Source organism: Poecile atricapillus, chromosome W, assembly GCF_030490865.1.
Source record: "Poecile atricapillus isolate bPoeAtr1 chromosome W, bPoeAtr1.hap1, whole genome shotgun sequence".
Classification (NCBI taxonomy): domain Eukaryota; kingdom Metazoa; phylum Chordata; class Aves; order Passeriformes; family Paridae; genus Poecile; species Poecile atricapillus.
In genome coordinates, this window is record NC_081288.1 from 81,527,535 (window position 1) to 81,555,024 (window position 27,490).

At 43.0% G+C, this 27,490-nt stretch overlaps 1 protein-coding gene and 1 long non-coding RNA gene across 2 annotated transcripts in view; one reads left to right on the forward strand and one right to left on the reverse strand.

Annotated features, from left to right (window-relative positions):
- The window catches only part of LOC131592134 (ubiquitin-conjugating enzyme E2 R2), a 225,092-nt gene that overhangs the window by 73,673 nt on the left and 123,929 nt on the right, over positions 1-27,490 (forward strand). The gene's annotated exons all lie outside the window — the stretch shown is intronic.
- LOC131592137 (uncharacterized) lies at positions 939-11,876 on the reverse strand. The gene is made up of 3 exons (XR_009280523.1): positions 11,554-11,876; positions 7,673-7,939; positions 939-2,371 (listed from the first exon to the last, which is right to left on the reverse strand). It is a non-coding gene; the product is annotated as an uncharacterized LOC131592137 (long non-coding RNA).

Here is a 27,490-nt window from a genome sequence, read left to right on the forward strand (position 1 = left end):
GTTCGATTTTGCTGGATCATCCCAATATTCTCTCAGGCCTATTAACGCATGGAAGGGATTGGCCCCAGAATTTTTATACCAACAAAGTCCAATTATTTCTATCCATTGACAGTTATTATCCCGAGAGTGACTCCAATAACCCTCGGGTGGTTCAGGTTGCCAGACTTTTGTTTTGCTGTTGGAATTCACCGTGAGGGTGTTTATACACGGGGTATAACCTACCAAATCGGTGAATTCCTTTCCTTCTCTGCTAATGCAGAAAGTTCCAATTATTCTCTGATCTATTACTCATCCCTCGGGTCTTTGTGTAGTTTTAGATAATTTTAGGCCTTTCCATTTTAAGAGTTGTTCTGGGGTTAGTCCTTCTCCCTTCCATGGCCATCTCTCGGCCGATTTCAAGCCACCACATATCCAACAATTTGATAGACCTAATTCGGTGGCAATTTCTTGCATCAGGTCTATGAATAGGTTTTGGTTGGGGCTTGGTAATCCCCAGCTACTATACTGTTTTTCCAATTGCTCATAATGTTCACTGAGAGAGTTTAGTCTCTCTTGTTCCAGCCTCTTTCTTTTATTCTCTATTTTTTGTCTTTTTAATTCTAGGGTTAGTTGTTTGATTTTGCTTTCTGGATCTAACCCTTCCTCATCTCTAGAAAAACAGAATACCTGGTCGAATTGCAAACACACCCGGTCGTTGTTGCAGTCTGCAACCTCAGGATCTCGTCCAGGGAAGCTGCAGGGTTCTGGGGACCAGCATGAAACACCAACGAGACGGGCTCCCGTTCATGAAACCATTTATTCAGCATGAGAACAAACTCAGGTCCAGAACAGAGAGCCCTGAACAGAGGCCAAGCAGGGGTTTTTGAGGGACAGAACCGAGGGTTTACACCTTTGAGGGTGGAGTTCAGGGTCAGGGACCATTAGAAACACAGCAAGGGAGAACCCCCCAGGGACTCAAACCCAATCAGAACTCCTGGGCCGCCCTTCACAAGGGGTTTGGGGTGGGACAATGTAACTCCTTGTCTCCCTGAGGCCGCTGCCACAGGTCGTCATCATTTTTTAACAAATCTAGAATTATGGGTTCATTGTTGAAGGAAGCTTTTGCTTCATGTTTCAAATTTCTTCCTTCCCAATACATTTTTCCACCCATAGTACACGTTTTCAAGTTTGCTTTATTATAACACAGAGGGTTGATTTGGTAGTATGCGATGAAGGTAGATTGCCTTTTACCTCCGATCCAAACGGTTTTATTACATTGACCGAAAATTGAGATCGGAGGGACTCCCCCCACTTCCCTTTTGTTTCTGAAGTGGGTTGTTTGGGTCTTTTGTCCTTCCAGAGTTTGAAACTGCCTGTCTTTAAAACTTGCCCCTGGGCGGGAACACCAAACCTCCCCCTCCAATTTACACAGATTATACTGAGTGCCATTAGCCCAGCATAACCCCGCTCGTAGTTCCGGAGGACAGTTGATCATTCGTTCGGTAACTGTGGCAGTCCGACACTGCTCACACTTCCCCAGAGGACGCTCCCCCAGAGGTGCCTCGGGACTCGTTCCCTCGGCCAAGCACATGGCTAGACTCAGGACTGTCAGGATTCCCCACCATTGCATCCCTCTGCCTCGCCCTTCGCCCGTATAAGAACATACGGCGGGGATTGCCATCTTCTCAGCAGCAAGGACTGTCTTCAGGGGCCCTTGAAGTCCTTATGGCGTACCTTCTCTTAAAGGCAGCCCACCGAGACGCTTTGATCATATCTGTCTTACACGGTACTTTTATCGTTCTACGACACTTGATTACTGAAGGTTCTGCTTTACAATCTAGTTTGCCTCTCAAACCCTTTTGGAAAAACAGGAACCACTCGGGAGAGTCGAGTTCCAAAATCCCCGCCCGGGTGGCAAGTATTAGGAAAAGGTTAGTTTGCTCTTGTTCTTTTTCTAGACACTTGGTGCACGACCCCTTGGGTTTGTACCCTCCCAAACAGTGAGCCACCCAAATATGGTTACAATAAGCACACTTGAAATGGACAAATGGAAAACAATAACAATCAGGATTAATACAACTTATCTGCCCTTCACTTGTCATTTGTGGTGACGCCGGAGTTTAATTTTCAACTCTCCCGGAGGGGTGGTGACTTTCCACTCGGAGGAATTGTAATCCGTTACTTTCTTCGCCCGAGATGAGTGTGTCCAGCCCCTTTCGGCAGTCCGAACCGCGGTATCTGTTGTCAGGAGGACGAGAAATGGTCCCTCCCAGTGAGGGCTGAGGGGATGCTCCTTCCACGCCTTGATCAGGACTTTATCCCCAGGCTGTATCTGGTGGATTGGAAATCCTAACGTTGCACTTTGGGGAATCAGTCCTCTTTTCCTCAGCTCCTGTAAATTTTTGTTTATGGAAATAAGATACGGTCGAATCTGCACATCCTCCACCTGAGGATGTGCCACTGGCATTCCATGTTTATATGGCATCCCATATAACATTTCAAAGGGGGACAGACCTGTCTCAGAGTGCGGCATGGTTCTTATATTTAGTAATGCAAGGGGAAGACATTTGATCCATGACATTTTGGTTTCAATCATAAGTTTGGCTAGCTGTGATTTTAATGTTTGATTCATTCTTTCTACTTGTCCCGAACTCTGAGGATGCCAAGGGGTGTGATATTGCCATCTTATGCCTAATGCTTCTGATAGTTGTCTGATAATTTTGGATGTAAAGTGTGTGCCTTGATCCGAATCGATATAATCTATTATCTCATATCTGGGAATAATTTCCTCCAATAAAATTTTTGACACCGTTTGAGCTGTGGCCCTTGCCCTGGGAAAAGCTTCCACCCAATGTGTCAATTTATCTACTATTACTAATAAGAATTTGTATCTACCGATTTTTGGTAGCTCAGTGAAATCCACCTGGATTCTTTCAAACGGCCTGTATGAGAGAGGGCGACCTCCCCAGGCTGATTGCTTAAATTTTGATCGATTTATTTTCTGGCATATCACACATCCTTGCACCTCTTGTTTGGCGAGTTCAAAGATTCCTTTGCACCCAAAAAATTTAAGAAATTGCTCGGCTAATGCTCGAGTTCCCCAATGAGTTTGTTCATGTAGTCTCCGTAGTATTCCCCTTGCCATTCCCTTTGGGACTAATTCCCTCCCGTCTGGTAACCACCATTTTCCCTTTTCGAAGTTACCTCCTACCTTTTTGAATTCTTCTATCTCCCTTTCCGAAGGGAGCATGGAAACCTCTGGTGATTCCTCTGGGATTACTTCGGGAATACTTATCGTTAACCCTGTTTGGTGTCCTTTTACATGGACCACCGATATTTCTCGTGGCTCTCTGACTGCTTCTAAAATTTGTCTGATTATCTCCCCATGGATTAATCCTTTTCCTTTAGTATTTATCAAACCCCTCTCTTCCCATATTTTCCCGAAGGTATGTACCACTCCGAATGCATATCTTGAGTCTGTAAAAATGGTCCCCCTTTTTCCTTTCAATCCCCGAAGGACTTTTAGGAGAGCATATAGCTCGCAAGCTTGGGCCGACCAACTTGCTTTTAGGGGTCTCGACTCTACAACTTCTCCTGACATGCCATTTATTATTGCATATCCTGATTTTCGTTTTCCTTCAACAACTTTCGAAGAACCATCTATAAACCATTTTTCTCCTCCTTCTAATTCTTGGTCTTCCAAGTCAGGCCTAACCTTTGTTTGCAATTCCACAGTTTCAATGCAATTGTGGAGTAGTTTTTCTGTTGGTTCCCCAAACAGGAACTGCGCAGGATTCTGTGCAGTAGTTGTTCTTAATTCCAGGCCCGGTGAGCTGATTAAGATGGCTTCATATTTCAGAAGCCTTGAATCAGTTAACCATTTTTCTGCTTTATGTTGTAAGATATTTCTTACGTCATGTGGGGTATAAACTATCAAGGAAGCTCCAAAAGTTATCTTTTTTGCTTCCCCAACCAACAGAGCTACTGCCACGATTGCTTGCAAGCAAGTAGGCCAGCCCCTACTAACCGGATCTAGGATTTTTGATAGAAATCCTATGGGTTTCCTTTTTTCTGCCCATTCCTGGGTCAGAACCCCTTGTGCTGTTTGCACACTCACGTCCACAAACAGCTGAAATTCTTTATTGGTGTCCGGCAAGGTTAGTACGGGGGCGGTTATGAGGGCATTCTTTAACTCCTGGAATTTAATTCCATCTTGCTCAGTCCATTTCAGTCTGTCAGTGTTTAGTCTCTCGTACAGAAACTTTACTTTTTCACTAAAACCTTCAATCCATTGCCTGCAATATCCCAGAAGCCCTAAAAATTGTCTAATTTGTCTTTTTGTTTTTGGGGCAGGGAGTGCAAGGATCCCTGCCACTCTTTCAGGGTCTAATTTCTTTTTCCCTTGAGATATCCAATGACCAAGATATTTAACCTCGGGTTCTGTGAATTGCAGTTTGGATTTGGATACCTTTAACCCCTTCTGTCCCAAAAAATTTAACAAAGCAATCGTACTCCTTTTCACCTTTTCTTCAGTTATCCCGGCAATCAATAGGTCATCTACATATTGTAACAGTTTTGTCCCATCCTCAGGAACGAATTGGGTTAGCAATTGCTCCAAAGCCTGTCCGAACAGATTTGGAGATTCCACAAATCCTTGAGGAAGGACCGTCCACCTTAGCTGTTGTTTTCGGTTTGTGTCAGGGTCCTCCCACTGAAAGGCGAAGTAATTCCTACTCCTCTCATCCAAAGGACAAGTCCAAAAGGCATCCTTTAAGTCAGTTACACTGTACCACACATCCTCAGGTGAGAGTCTGTTTAGTAAAGTATAAGGGTTTGCCACCACCGGGAACCTGGTTCGGGTTCTAGCGTTTACCGCTCTAAGATCCTGAACCAATCGGAAACTCCCATCCGTTTTCTTTACGGCCAGGATGGGGGTGTTATGTTGAGACATGCAGGGTTCGAGGGTACCCCCTTTGAGAAGATCATCAATTACCTGCTTCAATCCCCTCCTCCCTTCCATCGGGATGGGATATTGTTTGACCCTTATCGGGTCATCGGGGTCCTCTATTTCAATTTTAATAGGCTTAATATTTAGTTTTCCCACTTCCCCTTTTGAGTGCCACACTCTGGGATTAATTTCCTCTTCATCCTTTGGAGTCAATTTGAATATCTTCACCACCAATTCAGAATTTTTAACAATAATATTGATACCCAATGCAACAATCATGTCTCTTCCTAATAAATTATAATCCGCCTCTTCTACAAGTAACAAATTTCCTAGGCAAATTTTATTTTTCGATTCTATTTCCACATCTTTTATTACAGACACTTTAAAAGGATCTCCCTTGGCTCCAATTACAAAAACCTTTTCCCTGCTTGCCACACACCCCTCTGGTAGTTTTTGCAGAGTACTCCTCTCTGCCCCGGTATCTACCAGGAAGCTTACCTCCTGCCGTTGGGGACCCACTCTCAGTTTTATCAAGGGCTCTTTGGATGTTCTGGTCCCCAAATTAAAGAGCTCAAGACATCCCTAATCCTCTTGAAAGATTTTTTCATCTTTTATCCTTTTCCTACAGTCCTGCTGAATGTGTCCTACCTTTTTACAATAGTAACATTCGGGAAGCTCTCTCCGTGGGGTAGGGGCTGCCTTGTGAGAGCCTTTCTGTTTTCTGGGTGAAGTTTTAAACTTACCATGCGTTTGCTCCTGCTTTTGAACCTTTTTGACTGCGGCTACTAACACCTTAGCCTGTAGCCTTTGTTTTTCATCCTCCCTTCTCATGTATATCTTTTGAGCTTCCCTCAGAAGCTCTTGGAGGCTTTTATCCTGCCATCCGTCGATTTTCTCCAGTTTCCTCCTAATGTCCTCCCAAGACTTTGCTACGAATTGTGTCTTGAGTAGGACCTCTCCCACGGGAGAGTTCGGGTCAGTCCCAGAGTATATCTGAAGACTCCGCCGTAGCCTCTCCACCCATTCTGTGGGCGATTCCTCCTTCCCTTGGCATTCCCCGAACACTTTACTAATGTTTTGACCTCGGGGAACCGCCTCTCTAATTCCCTGCACAATTATATTTCTTAAATCTATCATGCTCCGCCTGCCTTCTTCCGTCTGGGCGTTCCAACTCGGGCTTACACTGGGCCACTTTTGGTCGCCCGGTGTCCCCTGTGGGTTGCGTCAGTCCCAGTCCCTGATACCGGCTTGTTTAATCATCTCTCTCTCCTCCTGATTAAACAGCGATCTCAGGATTGCCATAAGATCATCATACGTATAAATACTGCTTCCTAAGAAGTCATCCAACCTTTCAGCCACACCAAACGGATCATCCAGCAACCGCCCCATCTCTTTTTTAAATGCTCGCACATCCCCTGAATTAAGGGGAACATTCACAAACCCAATTACTCCAGGGGCGGTTGGTACTTCCCTGAGAGGGAACATTCGGTGTCCATTCTCATTCTCTCCCCACTCTTCACCCACCATTTTTGCTTTCAAACGAGTTCTACTCGCAGGAGGGGAACTGGGGTTTGTGGGGGTTTTTTCCTTTATTGTTTGCGGGAACTCCGCCTCCACCCGGTTACCGGGGGTGACCTTTTCAGTTAAGTGTGAGGGTCCCAGTTGTGGCGGCCGGACGGGCAATTGTGGATAGGGTGATCCCCATCCTTGCACTAACATGGACTCTGGAGAGGTTGTGGCGGCTGGGGTTTCCACAGGCGGGGGCAAAGGGAGTGTTGCCGGCACACCTGCCGATGCCGACTCCCCCGCTCGAGATGTGAATATCTCAGCAGGTTGCTCTGGGGAGCCCGCGGGTGCTGACGGCACCACCTGATCCACCGCAGAGGGTTCTGCCGGTCCGTGGTATGGAGGTGGTAAATGAACAAGGGGTTCCCAGGTTTCGGCCCTTGATCCATATTTTTGTTTCACTGGGAATAACCCTACTCTGGCAGTTAGCCAGAGCTTGGCATATTCCTTCTCCTCGGGGTCCGAGGAAACCTTGCTCTCCACATAAGAGAGCAACTCGTTACACGTCCACCTTTCAAATGTGCCCAACACAGGCCAAGTGAGATGGTTTCTCAGTTCTTGCCCTCCCCAGACCTCGGCACAATACTGGATCATTTTTGCCTTAGATTTCTTTTTTCTCTCGGGACAATTTTCCCAATATTTTAACATCCATCCCAAGGGACTTTCCGGTGGGATGTCCAGCAATCCCTTCGCTTTCTCGGAGGGACCCTTTTCATTACCCTTCTTCTGCATCTTACTTTTTCTTTGTCCCATATTAATAAAAAATATATCTTACCTTCCCTGCGTTGTGTTTGTTCCGCCTTTGCCAGAGAAATCAAAGTTTGCTAATACTCACCTCTCAGTTAGCTGCACTGGGGTCTTTTGTATTCAGCACTTCGATTCTCCTTTGGACCTTTGCCTAGGTCCGTTGACTGAAAGGGTTTAGCAATTCCCGAGCTCGATAGGACGTCCCCTTCCCCTTTCAGCCCCTTGTGATCAGTCCCCCGGGACTCCCTTTCGTCCCAGGTTTTTACAAGCGTGTAGAGAGAGAACTTTTCCACACCGAATCGCTTCCTTCTCGGCCGGCCAATTCCCTCGCGGGAGGATGGAACCGCGGCGTTGAAGTCCGCACTCGCTCCGTGATCAGATCACGTCTCACGCACACTTGCCCAATCACCCGCTCAACCCCACAGTACTTACAGCTATTTCCTGCGAGGGCGTCTTCGTGCACTGTCGACCTTTTACCAGCTACCAAGCCGCGGCTTTCTCGAAGGCTCCGTGCCTTCCCGAGCTCTCTGGATCCGTCTCTCTTTTTATTGTGGTTTTTGCCTTAGCCTAAATTTGGTTCGGAAGTCGGAACGAACTGCGGAGGCTCTTGACTCCCCAGGCCGCCAAAATCAGCGGGGGTACCCGTCCTGGACAGTGAGATTCTCCCGCAGTTTCTTTGATCCTAGTCACGGCACCAATCTGTTATAAATGCAAAGGCAAATTCATGTTAAAAAAAGAGAAATTTATTATAAAACAATAAAGAACAAACAACGAGAAAAAACACAATAAAATGGGCAGCGCAGCGCTGGGTGGACAGGGTCTATACCAAAGGTATAGGTGTTCCCAAATCCACACTTGAGGGTTCTCTGGTCTGGGTTTTTATAGGGATTTTGTGTCTTGAGGCTAAATTCCAAGCAGGCACCATTCACCAAAGGTCCTTGATTGTTGGATGAATGGATTTCCTGGCATTGGAGAATAGAGTTAGTAGATGTCCGGGCAGAGTCTTCTCATATGTAAAGAGGTTTTTAATGTTCCCTGATTTCAATTTTGGTTCGGGCCATCAGGATGGAGTGGTGGGATCCGGGTTGGAGCCGATGGATATCTCGGCTGGGCTTTTCCCTTTGTCCAGTCTGATTTCTTCCCCAACAGTGGTCTGCCAGGTGGGGTGTTCAGGTCTGGCGATGAATATCTCCTCCGAGCTCGTTCCTTTGTCAGCCTGATTGCTTCCCCAACAGTGGTCTGCAGGGCGTGTTCAGGTCCGGCGATGGATATCTCCTCCGAGCTCGTTCCTTTGTTAGCCTGATGGCTCGTGTCCTGCTTATTCTTTTCGGTCGATGGGCGCAGGCTAGCATTGTTTTCTCCTGAATGGGAATTCGCAACTAGATCTGGGGAAGGACTTTTTGCCACACTGTTTTATTTTATATTATTACAAATATATTTATTTTGACCTTTACAAATTTTTATACATAAGTTTATCTATTACACCCCTTACTCACATAAGCCCCTTTCTCATAGAGCATGTGTGGTAAAATAAGTGTGCACTGTATCTTTAGACAGAGAGGAGGAAATGAATAGCCAATGACTATAGCTTTCAGTTGTTACTTATACTGGAAATGCTGAATTTTTTTATTGTTCAAAGTATATAAAAGCAATTAGCTCGCATACCGAGGGTATGCTGGCTTTGTGGATTCACCTCCTAGCATCTATCTCTGTGCAGACATTAAATAAACAAATATCTAAACTTTGTGTGTGGATTGGCTTCTTGCTTACTGGGTGAAAGAACCCATATTTGGGACAATACAGACACGGTTTTTAAAAAAATAACAGTCTACCTGTGTCAGTATGTAACTTAGTGCATAAATTTGGTATGAACACTGTTCCCTATTCTAGGAAGCTTTCAGAACTCTTTTGTTGGTTTATGTACTAAATGTTAGCTACTAGCAGAAAAGAACAAGAAACAAGCTGGTTTGTTCCTTTATTTGAATCAAGGCAAGGTAAAACTTGTGGGTAGGGCACTATGTAAATCATTCTACTTGTTACCAAGTATGTGGCTTTCAGATGCTCTTTGCTGGTAACCTTACTAAAAATAATGCATCTGTAGGCTAATGTGATACTAGCAAGGATATTAGCTTATACTTCTGATTATGAATTAACAGATACTCATCTACTTTATCACCACTAGAGGCTCCTCCAAAGTCATGCTTTGGATATATTTCTGTCAGGAAGCAGCTTATGTTTTAAGTAGCATGCAGATGTCTAAATCTTTCAGTGTAACACCTCTTTACAAGCAGTGAATTTTTTAATCAAATTAATCAGTCATCCTCTTTATAGTATGACTGAGCCGGAATCATCAATCTGAAATAGTTACTGATCACTAATGACTGATGAACTTCATAGTGATATTGAGTAGAAGCTTGTATTGTTGCTTGCTAGTAACTGAAAAGAACAAGCATGAAAATATTTGTAATGATGAGTGTGGGTAAATAATCTTCTTTTAACATAAACATATTTTATCCCAGCATAGATAAAGCTATAATTACCAACACAAATTATTTTAGGGATCAGACCCTTCCATGTATGTCTGGGGTAGGTTTCCCATGACAGGTTTCCCGGGCTGTACTTAGGCTTTTATTTTTGAAACACTGTCAACTTGCTGCAAACCAATTATTCCTGCCTGTATTGTAATTTGCTAGATTGTAGGCATCTTGCATCCAGTGCAGTGTGTATGAGATACAGGCTCTGATCAAATGGCCTAATGACATTAAGTTTTCAAGAATTAATCTTATAAAACAAGAAAGAATCTCATCATGGAATCATGGCTAGCATGCAAATAAGGATGAAATTCCTTGTCTCTGACATTCCTGAGTTCCTCAGCTTATTCCAGATTCAAGCAAGTCCCGTGCTCAGGTCTTAGGTTTTTGGAGATGTGTGAGTATTAATTTTCCCCAAATGGAGTAAGAGATAATCCAGTTCTCAAACTGACCAGGTGGATGCTACAATTTCTTGAGTGTGACAGAATGCTGGAATACTGTACTGGAACTATTGGAGACATAGCATGCATTTTTATAGATTAAATATCAGTATGGCCACAGATACTTGCATGTGATGATCATATTATTTAGAAAGTGAAGGAGCTTTTAGATGAGTTTTTGCAGAAAAGCAACATGACTTGTTTTTAGGGAGGCTTAAAAATAAGAAGGTGCTGTGCGACTAATGGCATACACATGAGGACCTGTCGGAAGGTTATTTATTATCCATTTCTCTATTCAGTTAATATTCTTAAACTTCAATACATTAAAAAGGAGGAGTGAAGTTGAAAAGTTATTCATAATTCACCAGAAGGTAGATACTAGAAGGGTCTAAGTAGAAAGTGATGTCTTACAGTAGAAAAATTGCTTTGTCTTGAAGTTCTCTACTTTCTTTTCCTTCAAGTATCTTTATCTGCTCTCCAGTTCTTGTAGCAATGGAGACATGAACCCTCTTGCTTGTTCCAAATAGAATCAAGTTTATTACCAGCATACAAGGTCTTATATACTGTATGACTATGCGAGGCTTTATACTGTGCTAAAAAAACTCTGACTAAAATTGTACTTGTTAGCATTTTTGTAAACAAAAACAAACACATATTGGCCGCATGCCACCTCCTGTGTTACTGTGTTACTGTTCACATGTCCCCTTGACCAATTAGCACTCCAATCAAGCACCTTTCATGCGAAGCTTACATAACTTGTTTTTGTCTTCATGCCAGCTGTACATTTCCCAAAGTGTTTTTCGTGAATTGTTAGAAAGCAGAAGTGAGCAAAGGCCTTCTACTTATTCTAAAAGACTTTTTTTGTCTGCCACAAGTTCTTACTAAAAGGAGACTGTCTATCTACCATAGATCTTGTCTTCTCTTCCTTGGTATGCCACTTATGGGTGGTCGCTTATCTGCCACACAAATTTCTTCTAAAGTTAAGTCAGATCTGCCACTTAAAATTAAGGATATAATTTTGACATACTTAAATACAGGAATAAAATTAAATTAGTTTTAATTTTCTCTCATTTTTTCTTGGTATTGGTAGGCAATACTTTTAAGAGTATTTAAGAATTCCTTTTAGTCACACAGTTGTACAAGTTTCCTCCGACTTTCTTTCAAGATCCCCTTGCAGCAGGATGGAGTTGAGAATTAGAAGCACAAAAGGCAAAGATCCTGGGTTGAGATAAGAACAATTTACTGGAAACAGCAATGAGATAAGAAATTAAACAGTAACAGCAGCAATATTAATAACAAAAATGTGCAAAAGAGCAAGTAATTCACATGCAAAAATGCTCACCAAGGAGCCCAGACAATAAACAGTGGCAGACAGCTTCCCCTCACCCCATTTTCCTGAACAGAAAGAATGCCCTTCTCCTCAGAATCAAGAAGCCCTTCCCCCCACCAATGACTGTGACATGGTATAAAATAACATCTGGGTCCTGGCCATGCCCCCTCGGCCACGCCCCCTCCCAGCTACTGCAAAAAATTAACCCTGCCCTGGCTGAAACCAGGTCACCTGCAGTAGTCTGAAGTAGTTCTTCCTGACTGCTACTCTTACCTTGTCTGCCTTCAGACTTAATGTAAATGGGTACAATTACTTAGATACAAACTTGAATTTTAAGGTTGTTCATTCATATACCAAGCTTAGCTCAATTGCACTGGTTCTGCTTTTATAAGAAGTATAAAGGAATTCTACTTCTCTGCAGATGAATCAACCTGCTTTGCACCCTTTTTCTGGCTCTTTCAAGAGATATTTCAGCAAACTGAGGATTCTGGTCTTATCTGGATATCATATTAGTCATTGACATAGCAACTAGATGGAACATAGGTAGAAATACCAATGCTAGCTCTTACTTCAGTGTTGTACTTTCTCTTATACATCTTACCTAAAAGATATATTTTTAAGCATCAGTATATCAGTAGTGATCATAGAATGGTTTGGGTTGGAAACAACCTTAAATATAGTCTAGTTCCAACGCTGCTGCTATTGGCGGGGACACCTTCCACTAGACCAGGTTATTCAGGGCCCCCATCCAATCTGGCCTTGAACACCTCTAGGGATGGGGCAACCACAGCTTCTCTGGGCAACCTGTGCCAGGGACTCACCACTCTCACAGGGAAGAATTTCTTCCTAATATCTAATCTAAACCTGCCCTTTTTCAGCTTAAAGCCATTCCCCTTTGTCCTATCACTCTATGCCCTTGTAGAAAGTCCTTCTCCATCCTTCTTGTAGGCCTCCTTTAGGTACTTGAAGGCTGCTATATGGTCTTCCTTAAGCCTTCTTCAGTCTGGACAGCCCCAATTCTCAGCCTGTCTTCATAGGAGAGGGAGTCCAGCCTTCTGATCATCTTCATGGCCTCTTCTGAACTCCTTTCAACATGTCCATGTCCTTCTTGTGTTGTGGGCCCCAGAGTTGGATACAGTACTCCAGGTGGGATCTCACAAGAGCAGAGTAGACAGGAAGAATCACCTCCCTTGACCTGCTGGTCATGCTGGTTTTGATACCGCCCAGGACACAATTGGCTTTCTGGGCTGCCAACGCAAATTGCTGAAATATTTTGAGGTTCTCATCCACCAAGACCCTCAAATCCTTCTCCCCAGGGCTGCTCTCAATCCATTCTCCACCCAGCCTATACTTGTGCTTGGGATTTGCTGGACTCAGGTGCAGGACCTAAAGGATCAAGAACAACCATTTTGTAGATGTTTTTGTCTAGCCACGTGTAACTAGCTTTTGAAATGGAGCATGGTTGTTATAGCATGGAGGTGACTCTAGTGATCTGCAGGAGACGAGGACTCTATGTGAAAGGATGTTCTTCAATAGCTGTTTCCTTCGATCCACACTGGAAGCATAAGGTATATGTGTTACCTAACACAAGGCAACCTGAGATGTGATTCAAACAGTAGTACTTTGGAGCCACTAAAGGCCAAGGCAGTTGAATATCTTGTCCTTATGACTACAGCAGCAGTGCTGTCTTATCTGCTTCCTTTTAAGCAGATGTTTAGTGTAAAAGCTAGTTGTCTGCCTGGTGTAATGCAGCTGATAAATATATATTTGCAGCAGCTGGAAGTGTAGCAGATTTGGGCTGGCAGCTGCTGCTTTTGTCCTCCAGCCAAGACAAGAGTACATTGTAGTGTGAGAAGTAGCAGCTTAATTCTCTGTGGGCCTCAGTGACGTGCCTCTGTGTTTTGATTTTTGACTTAAGGTGGATGTTTGTGTTTTGAAGTTGTTAATTGAATTAAACATATCATTTGAACTGGGTTGTCTTTCCTCAGCAGGCCAAAGCTCTGAGACTCTAACAGTTCAATAATATTGTGCAATTTAGGGTTTTGCCTTGTTTTAAAAAAATAAACCTGGCATCTTTCTTTAATTTTCATCCCTTGTAGTGCAGTTTTCTGGAGACCAAGTCATTGCTGCTCTCAAGTAAAGCGATTGTAATGCTGTGAGCTCTAAATAATCTAAAGCACAAGGCAGGGGTGAAAAGACATAGACAATGACAGAATGCTGAATGCTTCTTGAATTTAGCTCCTCACTAGCTATCTTGGATTGCAATGCAAGATGTAACCAAAAGTATGTATTCTATTACCATCTGTTAAAACGAGGTGTGTCAGTGTTCTTTATTTCTTCCACAAACCATCCTCCCTCCAGGAGGCTATCTTCTGTTAATGGGCCATTGAGTCTCACTGCATGACTGATAAAATTACATCACCTCATTGTGAGATGCTCCACCCAGAGGGAGGAGCCAAGCATTCCTACCTGGATATAATCTGAGACTTGAAACACCACAGGTGGCTTTTCTCCACTGGATTCCCAGAAGACCAGACCCATCTGTATAACCAGACCTTCAGAGGAAAACTACACCCTTCTACAGGATCATTGCTTCAACAGAACCACATTTGTCACTCCAGGAGAACTGCAGCCATCATTTAATTGGACGGCTATCAACACCCTGACCAATAGGTTGTCAGGTTGTATTCTGACTCTGTCAGTAGGTTGTTTTTTTGGTTTGGTTTTTTTTACTACTGCATTTTTATTTTCATTTTCCTAGTAAAGAACTGTTATTCCTATTCCCATATCTTTGCCTGAAAGACCCTTAATATCAAGATTATAATGATTTGGGGGGGGGAGTGGTTTACATTTTTTCCATTTCAAGAGAGGTTTCTACCTTCCTTCGCAGACACCTGTCTTTTCAAACCAAGACACTAGCTTAAACTTTGAACTGCTACCAAAAACCAGGCCATGCAAAACCAACACACTTGTTTAAATAAATGCTAGTATGCCAGCTTGAGGAGTGAACTACTGCCTGCTGTACTGAGAAAGGCAAAGTTGTGTAACACCAAAGCACCGTATTATGGTTTACACTTACAATGCTATAAATATTCCTTTCCTCTTGCTGCTTATGAAAGAGGCATCTGCATCAAGCCCTGCCCTGTTTTTTTAACAGAGCATGTGACTGGCTGTTCCTTGAGGAGAACTTTCCTCTTGCATCCAGCCTTGCTTGCACACAAAGAGAATCAAGGCAATTAGTCATTCACTGACTTGTGAATGGTGCTTTTTTAAAGAATTGTCTAAAAATAGTTAAAACTGATTTACCAAAATATGGATATGATCTTATATCAGTATCCAACTGAGACGGACAAAGATTCTTTAACCATTTAGGGTTACCAAGTGTATGTTGATTAGCAGCACTGGGCCGATGTGTTGGGTCACCCTTTGATACACACGGCCCCAAATGCAGGTGAATACAGGCTTTTTATTTACAGAGATATTGAATACAAATACATATTCATAACCCATTTACCACCCACTCTCCGCTTCCTATGCTAATTAGGAAAAAAGCAGTTAAGCATGCATACTCTGTTCCTTGAAATGGGTCAGTGGTCTCATTATGGGGAGGGGGTCACAAAAGGGAGGAAGGAATATATCTCTCCCTTGTCCTGACCTTTCTACCTTTTCAGTGCAGAGTGACAAATGGACCCTTGGCTGGGCTCCTAGTTTCCTGTCTTCAATGAGTTTCTGATTTGCAATTGTCTTATGTTCTTGAAGTTCCTTACCAGATTATTTGTTTCTAGCTACAAGCCCAGCTGAATAAGCATAAAGTTGATAGACAATTAGTTATTAGCCAATGATTAACCTCTAATTTTAGCAAAGCCTCTCTATCTACCTTTAATTTTAGCAAGGCCCATCTATTTATTTAAATTAGATTTAGCAAGGCTTAATTTTAATTAAGGCCTTAGCTTCTCTAAAATCATGAATTCTTCAGAGTTTATGTCTCAAAACCGGCTGAAAGAAAGGGTTTTATATTGAGCTAGCTTTAACATCACTTAGCAGATTCAAATGATATGGCTTGCTTCACTGAACAATAAAGCCATCTGCTGTGTTTCTGTAAGTATGCAAATGGGAGAATGTAGTAGGTTTAGCGCTGACTAAAATTGCCTGCACCTACTAGAATTATTTACTCATTTCCTGATGTGAGATATGAATTAAGAGGAGGGCAAAGCAGGCTCAAAACTTAAAAGGTATAAAGAGAACTTTATTAACAGAACTAAAAGAATGATAAGAATCAGAATAAAGCCTTCAGAACACTTCTCCTCCCCTCCCCACAACCTCTTCTTTCCCTCAGACAACATAGAGACAAAACCTGGGATTTTCAATCAGTTACCACCTCTATAATAGTCTTTCATCAGTTCTTGTATGGAGAGGAGTTTCTCTCACCATGCTATGGAGACTTCACAAGAAACAGTTCTCTTGTGGCTTCAATGTCACAGCGAATCAGCCACCTGGGAAAGGAAAATCTGTGTGCAGTGTTAAAGTCCCTCCCATGCTTTACAGCTTTCCCAAAGCTGCTTTCATGGGCCGTGTCAACTTATGGGGTACTATTTTAAAGATGAACTGTTCCTTGCATAAAAAACCCCCAAAAGTTCTCTTATCTCTGGGAACAGAGGCTTTTCTTCTTCTATCTCTGGGGCAAAGTTTCTCATCTCTCTTCAAGCTTCTTATTAGATTACAGCTTTTCAGCATCCACACACTCCATCACAAGGGCCCTTTTATCATGGGCTGTGGGTGAATGCTGCATCCCCCCATGTGCTTAATGAATTACAGGCAAAAAACGAAGTCTGATAATATCAAAAATATATCTTCACCATAGCCTTACAAAGAGAATTTCAGCCCAAGACCAAGGCATCTCCTCAATCTCCTCCTAACTAGAATTTGACTCCTTCTTTACTGACCTCAGTGTCCCATGTTGTTTTATGTCTTCACCCTTTTTTTTTCCTGATTTGGAAGAGAATTCATATTCTTAGGTTCATTTGTTCTTAAGCTTTATCAACTGAAACAGTTTTTATAGAGTTCTGCAGTGCTGAAAGGTTGATCTCATCCAAGCTGTGCATTGGAGAGATCACTCGCCATGCCTCTTGCTGTTGGTCACATGGTCTCCACCAACACCGTGTGAGTCGCACCGGCTGCCAGCTCTACTCATTGCTTTTCTTCATTCAGAGTGCCGAAAACAAGAAAAGATGCTGCTGCTGTTTTTGTCCTTCTGTCCACAACATGGCTGGCTAAAAGCAGCTAGACAAAGTTCATTGCGAGCCATGCTGAAGCAGACATGGCCACGTGCCGCTGTCCTGGTTGCACTGATTCTGGCCACGTGGTCTTGGGCACATGGCTGCTCCCGGTACAAGATGGTGGTGGCCACTCCTGGCTCCTAGCCACTCCTGGCCTCAGGGCCATTCCCAGCATTGACCGCAGGGCCACTCCTGGCATTGGTTCTGGCTGCATGGCTGTTCCTGATACCAATATAGCCCCCGGATGGCATGGCCTGGGGGCGCCACTGGAAAAAGGACTGGCGGGCTCTGCCAGGAAGGGGCCCCAGCCGCCCACTGGGACGGGGCCCAGTGGACTCCCCAGTGAGGAGCTCGGCAGCATGCTCACCACCCTTCAGGGGGCAGAAAATCTCAGCCAGGTCACATGGGGCCGGCCCAGTCCAGCCCATCTGCGCAGACCGCACAGGGCTGGTCTGACCAGCACTCAGTTACCTCTTCAAAAGCTGGAACCCAAGAGAGATTTCCAGGGTTTGCCCCTCTTTAAAATGTAAATCTCACAGAGGCAGACTCAGATTCTAAGTGATTTATTAGGTTGTCAATTCTCAGAGCTAGCTAGCTATTTGTTTTTGCTAGGCACAGAGGAAGCTCTTAACAGTCCCTCCCAGAAAAATCATCCCCGTGGGTGGCTTCTTCCCTCCTCACTGAATGTCAATTAATGCAAAACCAGCACAGAGAATGAATAAGTGAGTTCACTCTCTTAAGTCTGATGCAATATGCTGTGAAACAGACATGCTTTTGTCATGATTACTTGAATTTGAGCAACCTAAACTTGAGATACTACCTGGATAAATGCAAAGTATATCATACTGTCCCATGCTCAACCATTCCATAAACATGCCAGTGTGTAAATCCGCTTCAAGGAAGTAAATTACTTATCCAGGTCATGAAAGGTTAAAATATAAGTCTGAACAGGATGCTGAAGATGTTGTATACTAATGCAGTTCCCAGTAAAAGAGACAATCTTTTGGACCCTGGAGCCTGGCAAGTGGAAGCAGGTGCCCAGGATATCAGTCTCATACACACATAACTGGAGGACTTACATGCTGTCAGAGATGTGAGTAATGTAACATGATACTTTGAATAAGCAGTCTCAAATATTCCTGCCACTGCTCCAGCAAAACTATTTGTAAATAGGAAGAGTTGGGAAATTGCTCTTTTGGAAGTGGACACAGTTTCTAGAACAGTGTGGTGGGTTTTAACTAACTAAAATCACTAGAATACTTATTTATTTTTTGCTGTGAGATATGAATTAGGAGAAGGGTAAAACAGGTTTAAAACGTAAAAGAAATAAAGAAACTTTATTAACAAGATTACAAGAAATAAGAGACTAGAATAAAATTTCCGGAAACTTTTTTTCTTCAACTTTTTTTTTTTTTTAACTGACAATGTAGAGGCAAAACTTGGGATGTTAAAGCAGTGCTAACTAGACAATAGTTTTTCATCAGTTTCTGTAGGGAGAGGAGTTTTCTCTTGTCATTCTATGGAGAGTTCTCCACAAGAAACAGTTTTCTTATGGTTTTTCATTTTTATGACTGGCAGCCGCCTGGGTGAAAACTCTGCCATTTCTTCTTATTTTTACACTACTCAGAGGTGCGTCCATGGGCCATGAACTCAAGGGGTATTATTTTAAGGATGAGTTGTTCAAAGGTAAAGGTTTTTTCTATCTGTCTCCGTGATCATCTCTGGGAACAGAGGTTTTCTTTTTCTCTCCCTGGGGCAAAGGGTCTTCATCAGCTCTTATCTCTCTCTCTCTCTCTGTTCAAGCATCTCATGGGATCACAGCTACTCTACTATCTGCTTAGCTTCATTAATGGATATTTTTGCTCAGATCTATATTTTGAATATTTCATTCCCTCCAATACTCTTTCATGAAGTAAAGGAGTTATTTTTCAGAACATTATTGTTTATGGCCCTACCAAAAGAATATTTCAGCTTATTAAAGCATCTCCTCATTCTTTTTCCATCTGATGTTTGACTTTTTCTTTTACTGACCTTGATGTTTCATGTTGTTTTTTACATGTCGATCGCTCTGACTTTTCTCTGGAGAGGGAATTAAAGTCTACAGGTCTCATCTGTGCAGTGAGAGATTAAAATCTTGCCCAGGCTGCGCAAACAGTCATGGTGTCAGATTTCAGGCCGAGCTGGTACTTTCTCTCAACTCAGCAGCCGCTGGGAGAAAGCGGACGGTTTTCGGACTGGAGCTGTCTGTGTGGGCCAAGGGGGGGTCAACAGCCATCCACCCTCCCCCCCCACCCCCCCTGGGAAGAGCTTTGGCCACCCCACTGGAACAGAACCCAGAGGGCTTCCCAGGAGAAATTAGCACTGCAGCACAGCCTGGCCTGGCCTGGGTCTCGCAGTCTCCATCCCCCGCCCGGGAACCACTGGGCTCCAGCCTAGCCCCCCGCCCCAGACCACACAGGCCGTGGGGGAGTGGGCCATCTGCACCAGAGTTCTGTTACTTTTTAAGGCTGGAAAGAAAAAGAGCCAAGTTCCTGGGCTTGGTTTTTAAAAGGTGGTATTCACAAAGGTGATCTTATTTTTCAGTGGTGTAAAATGCTGTCAATCTCAGAACTGGACAGCTATTGGCCTGGTCTCAGTAAGAGAAGAAACTCCCAGCATCATCTCTCAGAGAAATCACTTCCATGGGTGTTTTCTACTTTTTTTCTCTAAATGCTAAACTACCGCAAACAGCTGCACTAGTGTTAGAGCTTTATCAATTCAGGTACCAGCATCCTCAGTTATACCTTCAGTAGGACTATTTCAAGTGCCAGCTTCTCCTCTAAAGCAGACTTAAGAGGAGATGTATGATTTGGAGTAAACTTTAGGTGCAATGTTGCCAAGTGTCTTTGGCTCCTTCAACAAATATTAGACACTAAAGGGAGACTTAGGTTTCACACAGTTTACAGAATCACTAGGTTGGAATAGACCTTCAAGATCATCGAGTCCCACCCATGCCCTAACACCTCAACTAAACCATGGCACTGAATATCACATGCAATCTTTATTTAAACACATCCAGGGATGGTGACTCCACCACCTCCCTGAGCAGACAATTCCAGTACTTTATCACTCTTTCAGTAAAAAACTTTTTCATAATATCCAACCTATATTTCCCTTGGTGAAGTTGAAGTTGTTATTCCTATTTTGTCCAAAAGAGGAAGTCAGCGTGTTTGTTCAGGTATCAATGAAAACGGAGTAATCTGTTTCTGCATGAAAAATAGTCATACTGTCTAATCTCTCTGAATAACACACACCCAGTGAACCTGATTTCAAGCCATACAACTCATATAAAGTCTGTGGGCAACCACATGTTAGCCTAATGTAGGTGGGTGCTCCTGTAATCTGCTTGTTTGCCTGAGCTCTGAGGGTTTTGACCTGAAGTTTTGGGAAAAAATTGCCAAAGTAACACTTCTGCATCTTAATGGTTTATACTAAGGAGTTCAGAAGTCTAGACCTGTGTGGAAATGCTCTTGCTTTGCCATTATCACCCTGGAATATATTGCTGAGGCAGTATCAGGATTTTGAGAGAGACAGGACCACAGGGAGACATCTTCAAGCATGATTTTTTATTTTTCTTCTACAGTCTCATGAAGGAGTAAGTACGTCTTTACCTTATTCACCAGATGTTCATGGTCAGTGGTCACAAGACCAGAGGTTACAGGGGTTTTTAAAGGTTAATTAGCCAATAAACTGCCACAAAACAATGTTTTTACTTTTACACCAATAGTTAATTATTTTGTTTTATACGTCTTTACTGCAGTGCAGACTTTCTTAGCCAATCATATGACACACAAAACTACATGTTATACCTTAAACTTATTACCTTTCTAACTACTTCTATATCTTAACTCCAAAACCCCATAACTTTCCACTATTTAGCTTAATGTATTTCTATCTGCAAACTCTCATTCTTGCTTATGGCTTTAAATCTGAAAGCCTTTTCCAAGGTCTCAGGTTGAACTCCTTGTTTATTTCTATGTTTGAGCTTGAATTCACAAGATCTTGAGAACTTCCTGTGCTTGGGATTCCTACAAGGCAGGAAACAAACTTCTCTGTCAAACCATGGGCACTACAGGACTGACCTGTGCACCTACTGGCCCTGTGCTGGTGGGACTGTGCTTGGTTGTGCAACCAGGGAGATAAATAGCTTCAGGAGTGTTCAGGTAGCCTCTCTGCCTAAGGGAAACTTCTTATTCATCTTTTGGCCTTGTCCCCAGCAAGCTCTCCACACAAGAGCATTACAGCTGCCTTGTCTGAAGCTGGATGCTTCCTGAATCAAGGGCACTGATAATGCATGTTTCTAGCCAGAGCCAGAATGGTTGTTGCATTGTTCAAACTGAGGGGAACAATTAACTGGACAACACCATGGACCATCCTTGTAGTACAATGCACTGCAAGAAAGAAATATCTTCTTTAACTGCTGAACTGCTTGAGATCCTAAATGCATGGGCTGGTTCCAGCCCAGATCAGTGGGAGGCAATGCCTAAGATTTTTTAGCTTTTTATATTTTTCATATATTTGTAGCTTTGTAGATTGCTAAAGCATGACTGTAGCTTCTAGTATTTTTCCTTTCTTCCCTACATTTAGGAACAATAAGCTAACCTTCTAAACACATTCCTAAATATTGTTTAGTCATATTCCAAGAAGAGAACCAACTACAAAGATGTTCTGTTTTCCAACCAGAATCTGGACCAGACATAACAAAAGTGAGGCAAAAGAAACATCTTAACTGCTTCCAGTGGGGAAGGACCCCAGGAATTATTACCTAACCAACTAACCTTTTAATTGGACAGTATACTAATTGACTAACATTATAAAAATTGTAGAATTACTATACCACGTGCAATTTTTGCCATAATGTGTACCTGAAAGTTTTCAGGTAAAGGTTTGCTTTTATATTCACTCTAACTTTTTTGAGATCTATTTTCACGGCATAAGAGGGGGCATGGCCAAGATATTGTGTTATCTGATTGAACCTTATGTCATTTTCTGGGGTGGGAGAGGGTCTATCTGCCATTGTTTTTCATTGTCCTGGGCTTGGTGAGCTTTTTGCATGCAAATCACCCTCTCTTTGTGTGTTTTTGTCATTAGTATTGTTGCTATTACTGTTTGTTTTCTTATCTCATTGCTGTTTCCAGTAAATTGTTTTTATCTCAATCCATGATTTTCATCTTTTGTGCCTCCAGTTTTCAACTACATCCCCGAAATGGGAAGGGGGAAGGGAAGTTGGGAGGAGCAAGAGAATGGCATCTGGTTTGGGAGAGTCTCAGTGGGGGCACTGAATCGGGGAGTACCATTCCTAAACCACAACAATGAAGCTGACTTCTGCAGGCTAATTCAATCTTGTCCTAGTTTAGGGCAAATTAGGGAGGAAAACTCCAAATGGGGATTTCCCCAGGGAAATGCCCCCTCCCCACCAACTGGTCCAGGAAAGGAAAAAAAATTCCTTGGAGAGAAGTGGAAAAAGCTGTTTATTTAACAGAAAATTGAATAATATTAAATAATAAAACCTCTCACTGTTTGATGGGATGGCAAGTCTAGGAAGAAAAGTCCTTTTCATGTGGTGTAGCTCAGCTCGCTCAGGTTCTTATCAGTCCCTCTGGCGCTGGAAAGTTCCGAGGCCCAGGCCCCGGTGGGCCACAGGCGTGAGCTCCCGGGGTTTGGCTGGGTGTTCAGTCCAGAGCAGGTTTGCACAGATCCAAGAAAAAGGAAAAAAAACCAAAGGTCCAGGGAACTCTTCTGCCTCATCTAGCTAAAATTAACTAAAAACCAGAGAGAAGCTCTGTCCCGCTGTCTGTCCATGCTGCAGACACCACAGTCCAGGAGCGAGATGTGTGGGAGTGATGTTTTTCTTTAACACAAACTGCGCGCTTCTTCTTCCCCCTCTCTTGCTCTCAAAGCCAGTCTTAAAGGTGCAGAACTTAATATATAACATAAACCAGACGATTGGGGATACCAGTATCATAAAGTCACCCCAGGACAAATCTCTAGATGAATAGCACTGCCATGAGCAGTTATTGTCATGAAGGGTAGCACCTCCAGTCTGAACTTCTAGATTATCAAAGGGAGGCAATATTAAAAAAAACATCCTTCTGAGTAATGTCAGAAGAAAATTGTTTGGTTTCCAGGCACTGCTTGTTCAGAGCAGTTTTATTTACTTGGATACCTTGAGAGATGGCCCAGGCAACAGGAATGTGAATGTATTAGATCATAAGAGCTTGAATGCAAACCAGCTTAACAGGGCTGTACTAAATCCCTCCCTTATTCAGCTCAACTCTGTCTTCATGTCTATTGTTAGTCCTGATTTCAGATCTAAGGAGCAACAAGACTCATATGTGGGTGAAAGCACTTCCTTTAAAGGTATAATGGTAACTTTGACTTTGATATTGCAGGCTTACTGCTTTGGTTTGGGTTGAGTGACTTAACGTCCCATCTTTATGAACATAGCTACATGAACAGTGTCATGGTTTAACCCCAGCCAGCAACCGAACCCTATGCAGCCACTTGCTCCCTCCCCCACCAGTGGGATCAGGGAGAGAACTGAAGGGGTAAAAGTGAGAAAACTCATGAGTTGAGATAAAGACAGTTAAATAGGTAAAGCAAAAGCTGCACACTCAAGCAAAGCAAACCAAGGAACTTGTTCACTGCTTTGCATGGGAAGTCAGGTGTTCAGCCATCCCCAGGAAATCAGGGGTCTGTCACATGTAATGGTGACTTGTGAAGACAAATGCCATCACTCCAAATGTCCTCCCCCTTCTCTTTCTTCCCCCATCTTATGTACTTAGCATGATGCCATTTGGTCTGAAATATCCCTTTGGTCTGTTGGGGTCGCCTGCCCCAGCTGTGTCCCCTCCCAGATTCTTGTGCACTGGCAGGGTGGTGTGAGAAGCAAAAAGTCGTTGGCTCTGTGCAAGACCTGCTCAGCAATAACAAAAAAAACATCTCTATATTATCAACACTGTGTTCAGCACAAATCCAAAATATACTAGCCCATACTAGCCACTGTGAAGAAAATTAACTCTATCCCAGCCAAAACCAGCACAACAGAGAAATATTTAATAACAACTGTTATAAATGCAAAGGCAAATTCAGGATAAAAATAAAAAGAGAAATTTATTAATAAACAACAAAGAACAAACAACGAGAAAAAACCACAATAAAACGGTCAGCGCAGCGCTGGGTGGACTGGGTCTACACCAGAGGTATAGGATTCCCAAATCCACGTTCGAGGGTTCTCAGGCCTGGGGTTTTATAGAGATTTTATGTCCTCAGGCTAGAATTCCAAGTAGGCTCCATTCACCAAGTGTCCTTGATTGTCTGGTGAATGGATTTCCTGGCATGGAAAAATAGAGCTAACAAGTGTCCGGACAGGATCTCCTCGTATGTAAAGAGATTCTGTATGTATTTCAATTTGTGTCATCTAGGCAGAGTGGTGTGATCCGGGCTGGTGCCGATGGATATCTCGGCGGAGCCTTCCCCTTTGTTTCTTTTGATTGCTTCTCCAACACCCGTTTGACAGGTGGGGTGTTCAGGTCTGGCGACGACTACCTTCTCGGGGCTTGTCTTTTTGTCGACCTGATTGTTCCCCAACAGAGATTTGCAGGGCGTTGTTCAGGTCCGGAGATGGATATCTCCTCCGAGCCAGTTCTTTTGTCCTCCTGATGGCCCTCGTCCTGTCTATTTTCTGAGCTGATGTTCGTTATCTGGGTGTTGGTTGCAATCTGTTGCCTCTCGGAGGGAACTCCCAACCAGACCCGGAGAAGGATTTTTTTACATTTTGGATTTTATATCATTACAACACATACATATCTTATTTATACTTTTTACGAATTTTTATTTACAGATTAATTTATTACACAACTTACTGTTCAATGAAGTTTTGGTAAATGGAAAAAAATTATATGAGAAGAGTCTTCCTTGGAAGTGACAGCTTTTAGTAATGCCCCAGGTAACTAAATTAGGAAGTGTATACAAGATGTGATTAGTGTGAAACAAAAATGGGCTTCTGCTTGTCAAACCAGTCTCTGTGTAAGTTAACCTCGCTTCTTGACTCATCTTTGCCCCACTGACTTGTGGCTCTATTTTATTTCTTGCTTAGAACCTTCACATCCTTTCTATGAGACCTAGTTTACTCTTCACATTCAGGTCTTTGATTTAAATTCCTTATTTAACAGTGCAGATAATATAGGGGTTTGCTGCTGTTAGTGTTCATATGTCCACTGCAGCATCAAGGGAGTTTTCAGGACTCACAAGATTTAATTTATCTGGTCATTCATCTTCTAATTTGGATCAGAGATGTGGTCCTAATTTTCTAAAAGCACAATGAATGTCAATAAATATTGTTATGGAGCTGCTGGGAAATGAACCCAGAACTGGGACTAAATCACCAGGTAGGTGCCCAGCTCTGGCACAATAAATTACTTTGGACCTAAGTCATTATAGCTGAAGCTGAATTAACAATGTTGGTTCTACATTCATTTTTACTTTGTCAAATAGTCAACGACAGTGTGACTAACTATAATGCTGCTTTGCAGGTTCTGAAACTGCACAATATCAAGGTGCTTTAAACCTACCTCATTGATGTAAGAAACAGGCTGTTAGTACTTACTGAATGTTTTTTCTGGCACATAATATTTAATACTGCATGCACTAATCCAGGCTTAATGTGGAAGAGGAGCATCCATTAGGTGAATTGCATGCCTGATGCACTAGAAGCATTAAAGGTGTTATAAATGCAAAGGCAATTTCGTGATATGAATTGAAAAAGAGAAATTTATTAATAAACAACAAGCGAAACAGCGATAAAAAACCCACAATAAAAAGATCAGCGCAGCGCTGGGTGGACAGGGTCTACACCAGAGGTATAGGTCTCCCAAATCCACGTCTGAGCGTCCTCAGGATTGGGGTTTTATAGGATTTTTAAGTCCTCAGGCCAAAATTCCAAGCAGGCTCCATTCACCAAGTGTCCTTGATTGTCCAGTGAATGGATTTCCTGACATGGAATAATGACATTAACTAGTGTCCGGACAGAATCTCCTCATATGTAAAGGAGATTCTGTATGTGTTGCAATGTTAGGTTTTCATGGCAGGGTGGTGGAATCCGGGCTGGTGCCGATGGATATCTCGGCCGGGCTTTTCCTCTTTGTCTCTCCTGATTGCCTTTTCAACACCGGGATGTTCAGGTCTGGCGAAGCCTATCTTTTGGAGCTTGTCTTTTTCGTCGATCAGTTTCTTTTCCCACCGGAATCTGCAGGGCGTTGCTCGGGTCCGGAGGTAGATAATTTCCCGAGCCAGCTCCATTGTCTTTCTGATGGTCCGTGTCCTGTCTGTTTGTTCGAGTTGATGGGCCGGCCTGAGTTCGTTATCTGGGTGTTGCTGGCAATCAGCGGCTTTTTGGAGAAAGCCCCGTTCCGCTCTGAGGAGAGGCTTTTATACATTTTATATTTTTATGTCATTGCAAAACACATTTGTCTTGTTGATATACTTCGAATTTTTAATACAACAATAATTTATTACAAAGGGAAGTTTTTGGGATGAGATATTAACACTTAACTCAATAGTGGCCTGTAGTTCCTGTTATTTTTGGTTTTCTTGTGTGTTAAATGTGTGGTGTAGTTAGCAGCATGCTGTCAGGAGCCATCATAAGGCATGCAGCTACGGGAAGTGATGATGTGCAAAGTGAGGAGCCTGGTTATGTCTGTTACAAAGAAAGATGAGGAAGCCTTGTGCTGTCTGCAAGTGCTCTTACCAGAGCAGAGTGGGTGATCTGTAGGAGACCTTGGTGGTACCTGCACAGAGTCAGTAGGAGCTTGTTTGTGGGCTGGCTGTAGCAGATCGTTACGAAAAAGAACAAAATACTTTAAAAACTCAAATGCTTCATTTGTACCTGAACCTAAATATAGTTTTCAAAGGATGTTCAGTTTCACTGATGCTGTGTTTTCATAGGGCTTGCATTAAGCTTGTAATGTTTTAAAATGAAAATGATATTTAACTGGAGCTTCCAGAAATGCTGAGCAGCTGCAGTTTTGCTGCTGGTGCTCCTGATTTCCTCACATCAGGTCAGTTGTGATGCTGGTGGCTTTCCAGGAAATGTGTGCTTCTTCCCCCAGTGGCCTCTCTGCAGTGGGCAGATAAGATGGATTCACTGTTCCAACCCTTGCTGCCTAAAAATTGGGGATGTAGGTTTTGTTAACTTGAGAAGAGTAGAAGAAATCAGTGTTGGACTATAGAAGTGTCATATATAGCTAAACTGGAATAACTACTGAATTTCTTGACAGCTGAAGCTAGGATGTAGTCCTGCCTGTGTTAGTGCTCCCTGCTGAGAGGGAGATGATATTAATATATGTGTCAAGTTACTGTAGTAGTTATTCATAGTGACTGAATCAGGATTTAATTCAGTGGTTGGTTGATTCAAAGTAATCTACTCCACAGTAATGTACTGTAAAGTAAAGCACACCTTTATTGGCCCGGCCAGGGAGAGCATGCAGCATGCAGGGGTTAACAGCACACCTCCATGTGCATGTCTACTGTGCTCATCTTACAGAGGTTATTTATACGTTTACAAGTTTAGCATCTGTTGGGGTTCAAGCAAGGCTGGTACCCTGGCTGGAACCAGCACGGCAGCTATCCCCAGC